This window comes from Ictidomys tridecemlineatus, chromosome 3 (genome assembly GCF_052094955.1).
Source record: "Ictidomys tridecemlineatus isolate mIctTri1 chromosome 3, mIctTri1.hap1, whole genome shotgun sequence".
Lineage (NCBI taxonomy): Eukaryota > Metazoa > Chordata > Mammalia > Rodentia > Sciuridae > Ictidomys > Ictidomys tridecemlineatus.
Genome location: NC_135479.1, coordinates 13490386 through 13503685, shown reverse-complemented (window position 1 = coordinate 13503685; position 13300 = coordinate 13490386).

The window sequence follows — 13300 nt, the reverse complement described above, 5'->3', positions numbered from 1 at the left end:
CTTTGTAATCAGACTGTTTTCAATCACAGTAATTCGCTTATTTTTATCTCTCTTCCCTTGACCACTTATTTAACAATACCAAGTGACCTTTTGGTAACATAGGCTGCTGGGTTTTTCCTATGTAAGGGTAGTGATTTTTTTTTTTTCTTTTTTCTTTTTTTTTTTTTTGTCTAGTCCTCTGCCACCACCTTCTTTGTATGGACTTAAAAGTAGCAGTCATTTTTATAAGGCTTCCTTATGGCTTTTATTTATAGGTCTATTTATGTCATTAATATTACAAATTCACTATCTCTTTAGGAGCTTCAGTTCCATTATAATTCAGGATAATCTAATTTTTTTTTCATGCTTAGAAAATGACAAATACTTTCAGGCCACCCTCATAGATAATGGTATTGTCAATTTTTTTTTCCCCCACAGAATTAAAAACTCTACTGTCAAAAGAAACATTTGAAATCAATTACTATGAGCAAAATTTGGACTTTTAAAAAAACTTGATTTATTTCAAAGAAAATGTGAAAATGAACACCATCAGAAAGTTACTGAAAATGAGGTTTAAATGAAGAAAGTGTGAGGTCTACTTATTTTTAAAAACCCAAATGAAAGAAAAACTACATTCTAGAAATGACATTTCTCATAATTTCCCATTTAATGGTCACTATATTATCCTATTTCATGATCCCAGGGCTTGGGACAGTTGTGGGACCTCTGTAATATTTATGTCCTGAGTCATTGTGAATAATGACTTATAATAAGAGTAATCTAATTTTTATTGTGAAATTTAATGCACTGATCACATTAATAGCATCAACATCTGCTCTCACTTATCTTTAAAAAACTAACCAAAATGATGGCAAGTTTAGAAACAGAAGCTCACACCAGCAATAAGAATATGGTTCTAATTTTCTTTTGAATGAAAAGGATAGAAAAAGTCATTTTGCATTGTTGATTTGTGAGTGAAGTTGGAGCTAATGTGAATCTAGCATCTCTGTTAACTTCAGCTTTCTCAAGACTCATCACCTCTGGGCCTGCCAAACCTAGATTGGCTAAATGATACTATAAAGATCCCGAATATTCATCTTTGGTCTTCATTAAACATACTCTCAAACTAGGCTCTTCATGGACTATGATTTGGTGCCATTTGTAACTGTCCTGGTGACCAAATCTCAATCTCGTTCATTTATTGCCCTTTTCAAAAATTAATCAAGAGGACTTATTATTTACCAGTTTCTTAGTCTTAAATAAATATTGCATTATTATGAGGTATTCAAAATTTGAGGTGTTCAAAACCTACATAAATCCTGTTTACACTTCAGACCTAAAAGTTTATGAGAGGTCAGAACTACTTTCTTTTAGATACGAGGAAGATTGTACTTGATTCATGATAATTTTCGGTAATTTATTAACTAGCAGGCAGGCGATGAGCCTTTTTTTTTTTTAATGAGTTACCTTACATTTTCAAATAATGTTTTAAAATCCAGTAGCTCTTTCTTTAATTAACTTCATTTTCCATATGTTTATTATTGGATCATTGAGAAGCATAATTTAAAATTTATATAGTTCCATTCTATGTAGGTGTTAAAAATATTATAAAAGTACATGTTTTTAATTGTTTTTAACTTCTGAATATAGCAGCAATAAAAATACAAATTTGTGGGTATTAAAAAAAACCTAGAAAATAAACTCATACTTTAAAAAGGTCAGTTCTCTGTTAAAACAAATAAAAAGCCGTAGATAATTTTCAGATTTTTATCTTTCTAAAATCCTCTCTCGAGAAAACTTAGTTCTGTTTTTTTTAATTGAGACTTTATTTTTCAGATCAGTTTAGGTTTATGCAAAACTGCATGGAAGGTACAAAATTTCCCCTGTAGCCCTTCCACGCGTGCACAGTCCTCCATCATCAGCACCCCAACAGAGTGATGTGCTAATTACAGTCCGTCACTGTACATATCACCCCAAACCCACAGTTGACATTGGAAGTCATTCTTGATGTATATTCTGTGGTTTAGAGAAATGTACGATGGTGTGCATCCACAATTACCATATCAGCATTATTTTGAGTACCTCCAAAGTGTGCTCTGTTCACACCTCTCTCAGTCCTTGGCAGCCACTGATTTGTTGTTGTTGTTTGTTTGTTTGTTTTGTCCTAGAGATTGAACCAGAAGTGTTCTAGTTAAAACAGATTTTTTTTTTTTTTTTTTTTTGGCTTCAACCTGGGTTTGACTGCAGGTCTGGGATGAGGCCCTTGAGTTTTCTACCAGACCACCTCCCCACCTTTTTTTAAGAGACAGCGTCTCCCTAAGTTGCTGAAGCTGGCTTGAACTGAGGATCCTCCTGCCTCAGCCTCCCCAGCTGCTAGGACTACAGGGGTGGGCCACCAAGCCCATCCCACTGATATTTTTTTTTTAATATTTATTTTTTAGTTTTTGGCAGACACAACATCTTTGTTTGTATGTGATGCTGAGGATCGAACCCGGGCTGCACACATGCCAGGCTAGCGCGCTACTGCTTTAGCCACATCCCCAGTCCCCCACTGATATTTTTACTGTCTCCATACTGTCTTTCACAATGCCACAGAGTGATAGTATATGGTCCTTTTCAGATTGGCTTCTTAGTAACATGCATTTAAGTTTTCTCTTTTTTCCCCCCCTTCAGAATTGGGGATTTAGCCCAGTAGAGCTTTACTACTGAGCTGTATGCCTAGCTTCAAACTTGTGATCTTCCTTTCTCAATTTCCCAAGTGGCTGGGGCTACAGATGTGTTCTCCCACTCCTGTTTCCTCCACATTGTCTCAAGGTCTTTTTTTTTTTTTTTAAGCTCTGAATAATATTACATTGTCAATGGTACTTGGTTTATCCACTCACCTATGGATGGACATTTTATTTTCTTGCAAACTTATTATTAATCTGCTATAAACATCTATGTGCAGGTTTTTCTGTGTATATATTTTTTCGGTTCCTTTGGATAATGTATGTTTGTTTCAAAAGTCAACCGATTGGCTTTTCCCCCTTCAATTCTCACAGGGTTGATGACTTAGATTGTACCTTATTATGCCTTTGACCAGTGGCTCTCCAAATTAACGCACGTCAGAGCAACCACGGAGGTTGTTAAAATACAGATTTGGGGCTTCAGCCTGGGTTTGACTGCAGGTCTGGGATGAGGCCCCTGATTTTTCTACCAAGTTCTCAGATGATACTCAAGCAGTCTGGTCCACAGACCACACTTTGAGAACTACTCCTAAGAACACTAATAGTAAAGTAATACAAAAGAACTGAACTTGTTTTTTTTTATTTTGGCCGCACACAATGGCACACACCTATAATCCCAGCTAACTCAAGAGGCTAAGGCAGGAGGGTCATAATAAATTGGAGGCCAACCTCAATAATTTGGCAAGATCCTGTCTCAAAAAGCTGGGTAGAGAGGGATTGTGACTCAGTGGTAGTGCACTTGCCTCGCATGTGTGAGACACTGGTTCTAAGCACCACATATAAATAAATAAAATAAAGGTCTATCAACTAATAAACATTTTTTAAAAAGGGGGGGTGGAGGATTGGGATATAAGAGTTCGTGGGTTCAACCCCCAGTACCACCCAAAACTAATAATCATAAGTGAATTAAATGTAACAGTGAAGCCACAGTGTGAGCCCTCAGTACCAATTTTGAGTTTAGTGATTTGAAAGCCTGGATTTGTGCTGCCTCCTGAGACATAGAAAAATTCTGTCAATTTTTGAGTGACTATAAAGCAATGTTGCTAATTTGGATCTTGATTTTTTTTTAAGACTAAAATTTTTATCATTTGCCATTTCCTTTTTTTTTTTTTAATAAGGTTGGGAACCGTGTCTATCTTTGTGTCTGTCACTTATATAGTAGAAACTTAAGTGCTTATTAAGTTCAATTATTATGCAACCTATTAACCTTTTTGAACCCTTATCATTCCTTGCTGGAATTTTGTTTAATCCTCAACTTCCAACTTTACCCAGGAACTTTTTCCCCCATCAGAGTAAATCCACCCTAAAGCATAAGATTTAAGCAAAGTTGCTAGAATGAACCACACACCTATAGTCCCAGCTGCCTAGGAGGCTCAAACTGAAGAATCACTTGAGCCCAGAAGTTTGAGGCCAGTCTGGGCAAAATAGCAAGACCACCATCTCAAAAAAATATAAAAATAGGGGCTGGGGATGTGGCTCAAGTGGTAGTGCGCTCGCCTGGCATGTGTGCGGCCCGGGTTCGATCCTCAGCACCACATACCAACAAAGATGTTGTGTCCGCCAAGAACTAAAAAATAAATATTAAAAATTCTCTCTCTATATATCTCTCTCTCTCCTCTCTCTCTCTTAAAAAAAATATAAAAATAATGAAGTTATTAAACATTTCCCATGTTGTAGCTGCCCATATTACCTTAGTTTCTTCAAATATGAAGAATTTCAACAACAGTCTGAATTGCACGGTTTCTCAGAAACAGATCAAGGATTCGGCTTCCCTTTATAATTCACTCTCCATCCCCAGGCCCTTCTGACTTCACTAGAAGGAAATAGTCACACTTTCCTCAGTTGTAATTTATTTTTTTTTACGGGAAATTGAACCCTGAACCCGGGCCTTGAGGATGCTATACAAGCGCTCTACCACTGAGCCACATGCCCAGACTCTTTTTTTTTTTTTTTTTTTTTTGCTTTTGAGTCTTGCTAAGTTGCCCAGACTGACCTTGGACTTGCAATGCTCCTGCCTCAGCCTCCTAAGTAGCTGGGACACAGGCTTGCGCCTCCCTTGGTTTTTGTTGTTTGGTTTGTGTTTGGGGCTCTATTTAGTGGACACTGTGACATTGCCCAGATGGTCTTCCTCAGGACTGAAATGCTTATTCCTGGAGGGTTAGTGACACAACTGTCTTTGCCTATATTCCCCACTCCCTGGGGTTACCTTCAGCTCTAAGCCAGTGACTAGGTAATATAAGGATATAAGTACTAGTCCTCTTGCTGCAATCGGGGAAAACCCTGAGGGGTCATTCCAGCTCTGGAGAATCACCCTGAAACATTGATGGAGGCCTCTGTTACACAACCACCATGTGGTTCCACTTCTCCCTCTTCCCAATCCCCTTCCTTCCCTGGCTCACGTGCTGACCTCCCAGGCGAGCTTTAGTAAGCTCCCTTGGTGCCGATATCTATCTCAGAGTCTGCTTTGGGGGAACTGGACCTATTTCATTTGATGCTGGAAGTGACCCAAGAATGCTGACTCTACAATGGGATTTTGTAACCAGATCGCCCTGTGGCTAGCTGGCAGCGAGAGCCATTGCTAGTAATAAATGGAGCATGGATGGTCCCTGGTGAACTGTATGGATACAATTGTTCAGACTCACCAGTGGTGTACTAAGATGACTACTGCAAGGGAATACACAGGCCCTTAAGAAAGGTTGTGGAGGCCAGGCGGTGGTGCACACCTGTATCCCAGCAGCTCAGGAGGCCGAGGCAGGAGGATGGCAAGTTCAAAGCCAGTCTCAGCAGTTTAGCAAGGTGCTAAGCAACTCAGTAAGACCGTCTCTAACAAAATACAGAATAGGGCTGGGGATGTGGCTTATTAGTTGAGTGCCCCTGATTTCAATTCCTTGTACCCAAAATAATTGCTGTAGAAATAGAAGAAATGGAAGTGAGTGGTTGTTTCTTGGGGCAGTCAATACATGAGAAAAAGAAACACTCAAGAGTGATTAATTAGACATTGATGGTTAAGTGTGAAAACCAGAGGACACCCCTCGGCAGCCTATAGAGACTCATCTATAGTGTACAAACAGTTTTGATGATCAGACTTCAGAATTATCAAGAGTGGCGTTTTAGGGAAGTTTGGATAGGCAGGTGGTGCACTCCTGTAATCCCAGAGGCTTGGGAGGCTGAGATGGAGGATCATGAGTTCAAAGCCAGCCTCAGCAAAAAGCTAGATGCTAAGCAACTCAGTGAGACCCTGTCTCTAAATAAAATAAAATAAAAAAATAAAATAGGGCTGGGGATGTGGCTCAGTGGTTGAGTGTCCTGGAGTTCAATCCCCAGTACCCTGCCCCCCACCCCAAGAAAAAAAAAACAGAAATGTAACTGCATTGCTCAAAAGCTCAATGGTGGCTGTCCAGGACTTGCTGTAGGAGATCTGTCCAGAGAACTGGGCTTCCTAGTAGCAGTGGAGATGGCAGGATCCAGAAGAAAATGGGCACAAAAATCATAGTGAATGGTAGGTTCAGAATGGTAAGAAAGGAGCCTGAGCCCTGCAGAGACCCTAGAGAAGGTCAATAAAACATGGCTTCTCTACAGGTAACATAAACGGGCAGTCATCGAGGTGCCAATCCATACAATAGGAGTAAATCATGAATACGTTCTTGACAATGAATAGTCATGACTCCTTGACCAGTTTCTGGTCCTGAGACAGTTTTCATTCCCTGATTGGAGGACAATCTGGGTCTCAGGAGAAAGGACCACAGGCAGTGTACAACATGTGGTCCCCATTAACATAGGTCTCCAAATGGACCTATGGCCATTTATATATACTTGGGTGAGCTTGAGTGTGACCCCTAAGTTTCATGTGTTGGAAACTTTAATTCTCAAATTCACATGATGACGGCATTTGGTGGTGAGAACTATGGGAGATCATTAGGATTAGATCAGGTCATCAGGACAGAGCTCCCATCATGAGGCTGGTGGCTGTATAACAAGAGGAAGAAAGGGCTAGGGATGTAGCTCAGTGGCAGAGCACTTGCCTAGCAAGCGTAAGAGCCCGGGTTCCATCCCTAGCACCACCAAAAAGAAATGAAAGAAGAGATCTGAGCTGACATGCAGTCTTCTGCCATGTTATGACATGCTGCCCTCCGCCATGTTATGATGCACAAGAAGGCCCTCACCAGATACCGGTGTCATGCTCTTGGACTTTCCAGCTTCCAGAACTGTGAGCTAAATAAATTTCTATTTTTTATGAATTATTTGGTCTCAAGTATTTTGTTATGGTGATAGAGAACACACTTATTACTCCTATTGTATGGATCAGCACCTCAATGATTGCCCACTTATCTTTACCTGTAAAATGTTACTCAATCCAAGGACTGTTGGTCAGTGTCTGAGTTGACATTGATATTCTAGGACCCAAACTGTCCTCATCACAACTTCCTCCTCATTGGAGGTTAGCCTATGGAGGCAGGTAATACGTAATCAACTCACAATGTGTTTATTCCAAAGCCCCAAATATGTCTTATAAATGGACCTACCTGGAGTTGGCGAGCCTTCATGGCAGTTCCTTGACCTGTGACATAACTGTCGTAGTGAGAAAGGCTAAATAGAGGCCTTTGACCCTCTGCTTGCCCTTTACTGGCCAAAAACAGAAAATTAAAGGCCGAGTTACATCCTGGCAAGGGGAGAGACAGGCGGCACACTGGACTGACCCAATGGGGGGGGCAGTGCCAATGCATAGTCTTAATTTTCCAATATGTTTTCTGTGAAAACCAGGCAGATGCTAGAGAGTGACCAGAGATTACCAAAAACACAGCCAAGCAGTGGCTCCAGCTTTAGCTGACCTGCCACTTGTGTTATTTCTCTAAGGTCTCCCAGTGTTTGCTATGAGAATCAGTTCCCATTCATTTGAGATGGAATACTAATTGTATGCAATTATAGTCTTTCCCCAGGGCTATATTAACTCTCCCCTGCTGTCAGAATATAGCCCACAGCTAACTGGACCAGCTGGACATCCTGCAGGGCGACCCACTGGGCCATAATAGTGATAATAGCACACTTGTCAGACAAAATGAGCAAGAGTGACAGGTAGTTTGGAGGACTTATTAAGAAAAGAGGGTGTGGCCCAGAGGGGAGCACTTGCCTACTATTGGGTGGCCCTGGATTCCATCCCCAGCAAAAAAAAAAAAAAAAAATGTTAAAGAATTTGGAAATCTGAACTGTAATTGCTTCTTTTCCTCCCATCCCTATTCATTCAATGGTTTGAAACCTAAAATTAGAGTTAGAAGTGGTCTTGATTTTATGAAAAAAAATCATTTTGGCCAGGTTAGCATTAATATAGTAAAGGAAGGACTAAAAAAAAACTATACAGATAACTTTCTGTTTATCATGTATGCAGAAACCTCAAAAGAAATGGTTTCTCTGCTGATTGCACCACCTCATATGGACTCACAACCAAGTCAATGGAAAAATGTCCAAAACTCACCCTACAAGCGGCCCATCTTTTGGAAATAAAACATTTGAATTTTTGAAATGGACTCCCTTCATTCTTCATTGAGATGTAATTATTCAGGATCAGATCAGTCTAAATTGGGGCTATCATGAGAGACATACTCTGTAAATCATGGCCTTTCTTTTCTTGTGCATGAGTCAGTATGTAATAGAAGGAAAAGCTAAGCTTCAAACTCGGATACAGTTGGTTATCTTCAGGCTCATAAAGGGAGACTGTTGCTCCTGAAGACATTCTGCACATACAGGACACCAGCCACAGCAGGACACCAGCCACAGCAGGACAAACCTTGTAAGATCCCAAACCTTGTAAGAACTGATTCTCAGGAACCTAGAGCAGTTGAATTTCCAAAAACAGAAAGTAGAACGGTGGTTGCCAGGGGCTGGGGAGGGGAGGAAAGAGTTAATATTTATGGGACCGAGTTTCTGTGTGGGATAATGAAAAGTTTTGAAAATAGGTAGCTGTCACTGCCTGTACAATATTGCAAATGTAATTAATGCCATTGAGTTGTATACTTAAAAAGAGATTAAAATGTCAGGGGATGGGGTTAGCTCAGAGGTGGACTGTGTGCACAGCACACCCAAGGACCTGGGTCCAAACCCCAGCACCAAAAATGCAAAAAAAATTGGGATTGAACTCAGGGGTGCTGTACCTCTGAAGTACAGCCCCAGCACCCCCAACACCATTTGGGGGGAGCAGAGAACACAAGTTCTTTTTTAAAAATTTTTTTAATATTTATTTTTTAGTTGTAGTTGGACACAATACACTTATTTTATTTATTTATTTTTATGTGGTGCTGAGGATTGAACCCAGGGCCTCGAACATGCGAGGCAAGCACTCTGCCTCTGAGCCACAACCCCAGCCCCTGAATGTTTTTTGTTGTTTTTGTTTTTGAGACAGTCTCACTAAGTTACTTAGGCTGGCCTCAAACTTGTGAACCTTCTGCCTCAGCCTCCCAAGTAGCTGGGATTACAAATGTGTGCCACCACATTCGGCTACCATAGTTTTTAAAAAGGCCAAAATAGCTTGGCATGGCAGCACATGCCTGTAATCCCAGCGGTTAGGGAGACTGAGGCAGGAGGATCACAAGTTTAAAGCCAGCCTCAGCAATTTAGCAAGGCCTTAAGCAACTCAGTGAGACCCTGTTTCTAAATAAAATACAAAATAGGGCTGGGGATGTGGCTCAGTGGCCAAGTGCCCCTGAGTTCAATCCCTGTTGGCGCCCCCACCCCCACCCTCAGCCCCTAGCGGGGGTTAAAAAAAAAAGGCCAAAATATAGGTTGTCTGGCCAACGACCTGTGCAGACAGGGTGAACTGGGTTTTAAAGAGCTGGCTGCAACAATAAACTAAGAAAGCGCAAAAAATCACACAACGCCGACATAAGTTTTTCAAATCGAGGGAGAGAAGACTCTGCGATCTTAAGGGTCAGCTTCCACGCTGGAAAGAGCGCTGGAAAAGAGAGCAGAGAGCCCACGTTTCCTTTATTTGATAGAGGAGACACCAGAGGGGGTAGCTTTCCAGGGGAGTCTTGCTTCTGATGTCTGGGTGGTCAGCAGATGATTGACATCTTGGCAAGTCACACCCATCTCAGGTGTTGCGTGGCATCTTAGGCAGAGCCAGATGGGGCGGTGCACCTGCATCCTGCGTTCAGTCCCTGACAGGGAGTGCGCAGAGCCAGGCCTGTCCCCTCCAAGGGGCTGCTATGTGCAACACAATCCACACACAGCCTGCTGATGGCTGGCGACAGTGCTGGGGTTATAGCTCAGAGCGCTTATCGGGTATGTGCAAGTCCCAGGTCCAATCCCAAGGGATGAATTGGATGACAATGTGAGAAAACAAGGAGATGGCCATAAGCATTTGATTATCTACCTATTGATTGTCACTGGGTTGGGTTCACCTTTTGGCTGTTATGACGAGTGCCACTCTGAACATGGCTGCCCAAGTGTCTACTTGGGGTCCTATTTTCAACTATTTGGGGCATATCTGCATATTGGCTTCTTTGTTAATTTTGGAAATAATTACAGAGTTAGAGGAAATTGCAAGACAGTGCAGATAGCTTCCGTAATTAATTCCATTTGCATTTTGACTTTTAAAACCAAAAGGATGATTTTGTACAAAGGAATGTTGTGGTTGCCCAGAGAGTGATCAATCCATGGTAACGCTTTTACTTTTTTAATTCTTATCCCATTAACCACAGACATTTCCATAAGAACATCTGTCCCCTCGTGCCTGCCATCCAGGAGACTGGGAGCCACTGGACTAGGAAAGACTTGTGATCACTCTCGCCAGGTAATTTCAGCCATGCTGGGTGTGTCCGGTGTGCTGAAGCCACAGGGGAACCACTATCATTAGATAAGGCAATCCTGGGCTTCACAGTAGGTGGTGGTCTTCTGTCTGAAATTCATTAAGGACTTTTTAGGGTTTTAGAACCAAAAAAAAAAAAAAAAAAAAATCTAAAGCACACTTGGCACTTCTGAGGACAAAGAAGATTGTTCCATATGAATAATAAAAATAGCTAAATAAACACAGATTATTTATACAGCCGCAGAAACACGTTCAGCCAACTTTTCAGAAACTTTATTTGGAGCACAGAAATAATGTTCTCAATGGGGAGCTTCATCTCCCAGGAAGAGTCAAGTTGTCACAGAAGCACCTTCTCTTAGTTTTTCCTGTATTGCCGTTTTTATGGCTTTATCGCTATTTAACATGTAATGAAATCCATTAAGGATTCCAAGTCTACAGTAAAATCATCTTTGCCTTAAGCAATCTAATATTTCTAAATTTAGGACTTTATTCAGTTTCATACCTTAATTTGAACTTGGGACATCTTCTTTGAACTATAAAAGAAAACTTTCTGGTTTCATAATGCTTTTTTTTTTTTTTTTTTTAATGCTTCAATGTCATCTTCAGCTCAGAAACTAAAAAGGTTAAAGCAGTATGATGAGGTTTACTCCATCAAGGTTTTGGCATGGTACTCATTTAGAATTTGTAAGAGTTTGAAGAATTATATAACTTTAAACGAGCAAACAGCTTAAAGAAAGAGCAATGGTGATGCAGGGAAGAAATGAAACGTGTCTTAAAACACATATCCTAGGGCTCAGAGGTATAGCTCAGTTGGCAGAGTGCTTGCCTTGCATGCATAAGACCTGGGTTTAATCCCCAGCACCACACACACACACACACACACACACACACACACACACACACATCCTAGCTGGGCATGGTGATACACACCTGCAATCCCAGCAATTTGGGAGGCTGAGCCAGGAGGATCACAAGTTCAAGACCAACCTCAGCAATTTAGAAAGGCCCTAGGCAATTTAACAAGACCCTGTCCTGAAATTAAAAAAAAAAAAAAAAAAAAAAAGATTGTACCTCGGTGGTAAAGCACCCCTGGGTTCAATCTCTGGTACCAAAAACAAATAACAACAAAACCCCACATATTCTGTCTGCTATCTAAGAATACACAATATATCAGGTTGCTACTGAATGCTAAGCAGCTGATTTCCTGATGTTTCTGCATTGATTTCCACTGTATGTAGAGTGCAGAGCATATCTTTCATGCCAAGTATTTTCACTTTATGGAATGACAACATTTTCTTTACATTTCTTCACATGAAAACTTCAAATAGAATCATTATAATGTGATTTTCTTCTGTGGTCAGTATTTAGGGATTACAGTAAGAGTTTGGAAATATGTTCTTCCACTAACATTTAAATTATGGCAGCGGTGCTGAGGTTGTAGCTCAGCGGTAGAGCGCTCACCTAGCATGCAAGAGGCACTGGGTTCGATCCTGAGCACCACATAAATGTAAAATAAAGATATTGTGTCCACCTAAAACTTAATAATAATAATAATAATAATAATAATAATAACAATAATAATAATAATAATAAATTATGGCAGCAATTTATTCTGTACCAGAGTAGATATGTCATAGCCCCCTGGCTGGCAGATCTGACTGCAAGAAGGTGAGCTGCCCAATGCCGGCTTTTACAAGTAGTTGGCAACTGGAGTCCCAACATCTAGAAAAGTCTTTTTCACATATTACAAAACACATGGACTTTGAAGAATAACCAGCTAACCTTAACTTGACTAGTTTTAAAATTATATGTTCTATAGCCAGGCACGGCGGTGCACAGTAGTGCACTCCTATAATCCCAGGTGCTTGGGAAGCTGAGGAAGGAGAATCCCAAGTTCAAAGCCAGCCTCAGAAACTTAGCAAGACCTGTCTCAAAATAAAATATAATGAAAGGCCTGGGGATGTGGCTCATTAGTTAAGCACCCCTGGGTCCAGGCCCCAGTACCAAAAGAGAAAAAATATATATATATATATTATGTAACTACAGTATTATGAAGAAAGAAAGTGACAAGCAGTTGAGAAGCAAGAAAGTTTCAAGCAGTTAACCATGAAAGCTGAAAAAAAAACAAGAGCCTCAGAAGCACAGGCTATCCAACTCACCTGAATGGACCTGTAGGCAAGGCTGTCCTAACTATAGAAATGAATAAGGAACTACCGTCCCAAACTCATGATCTCCTTATAGGAATCACTTCTACCATGAAATTGAGACAGCATGCAAAAATAGCTTCACATCCCATAGTGAGCTCACTTTGATCTACATCCATGCTCAATAGCAAGATTTTTCTTTAAAGTACCATTGAGACACCAAGACGCACATTCTGTAATCCCAGTGACTTGGGAGGCTGAGGCAGGAGGATCGCAAGCTCCTTAGGCTAGCCTGGGCAATTTAGCAAGACCCTCTGTAAAAAAATAAAAGTGTGGCTGGGGTTGTGGCTTAGCGTTAGAGCGCTTGCCTAGAGCGGTTCAATCCTCAGCACCACATAAAAATAAGTAAATAACGGGCTGGTGCTGAGGCTGGGGCTCAGTGGTAGCATACCTGCCTTTGAGGTTCTGGGTTTGATTCTCAGCACCCCATATAAATAAATAAATACAATAAGGTCTATCAACATCTAAAAACAGATTTAAAAACAAAAATAAGTAAGTAGGGAGTGGGGTTTGAGCTCAGTGGCAGAGCACTCACCTAGCATGTGTGAGGCACTGGGTTCAATTCTCAGCGCACCACATATAAATCAGTCAAT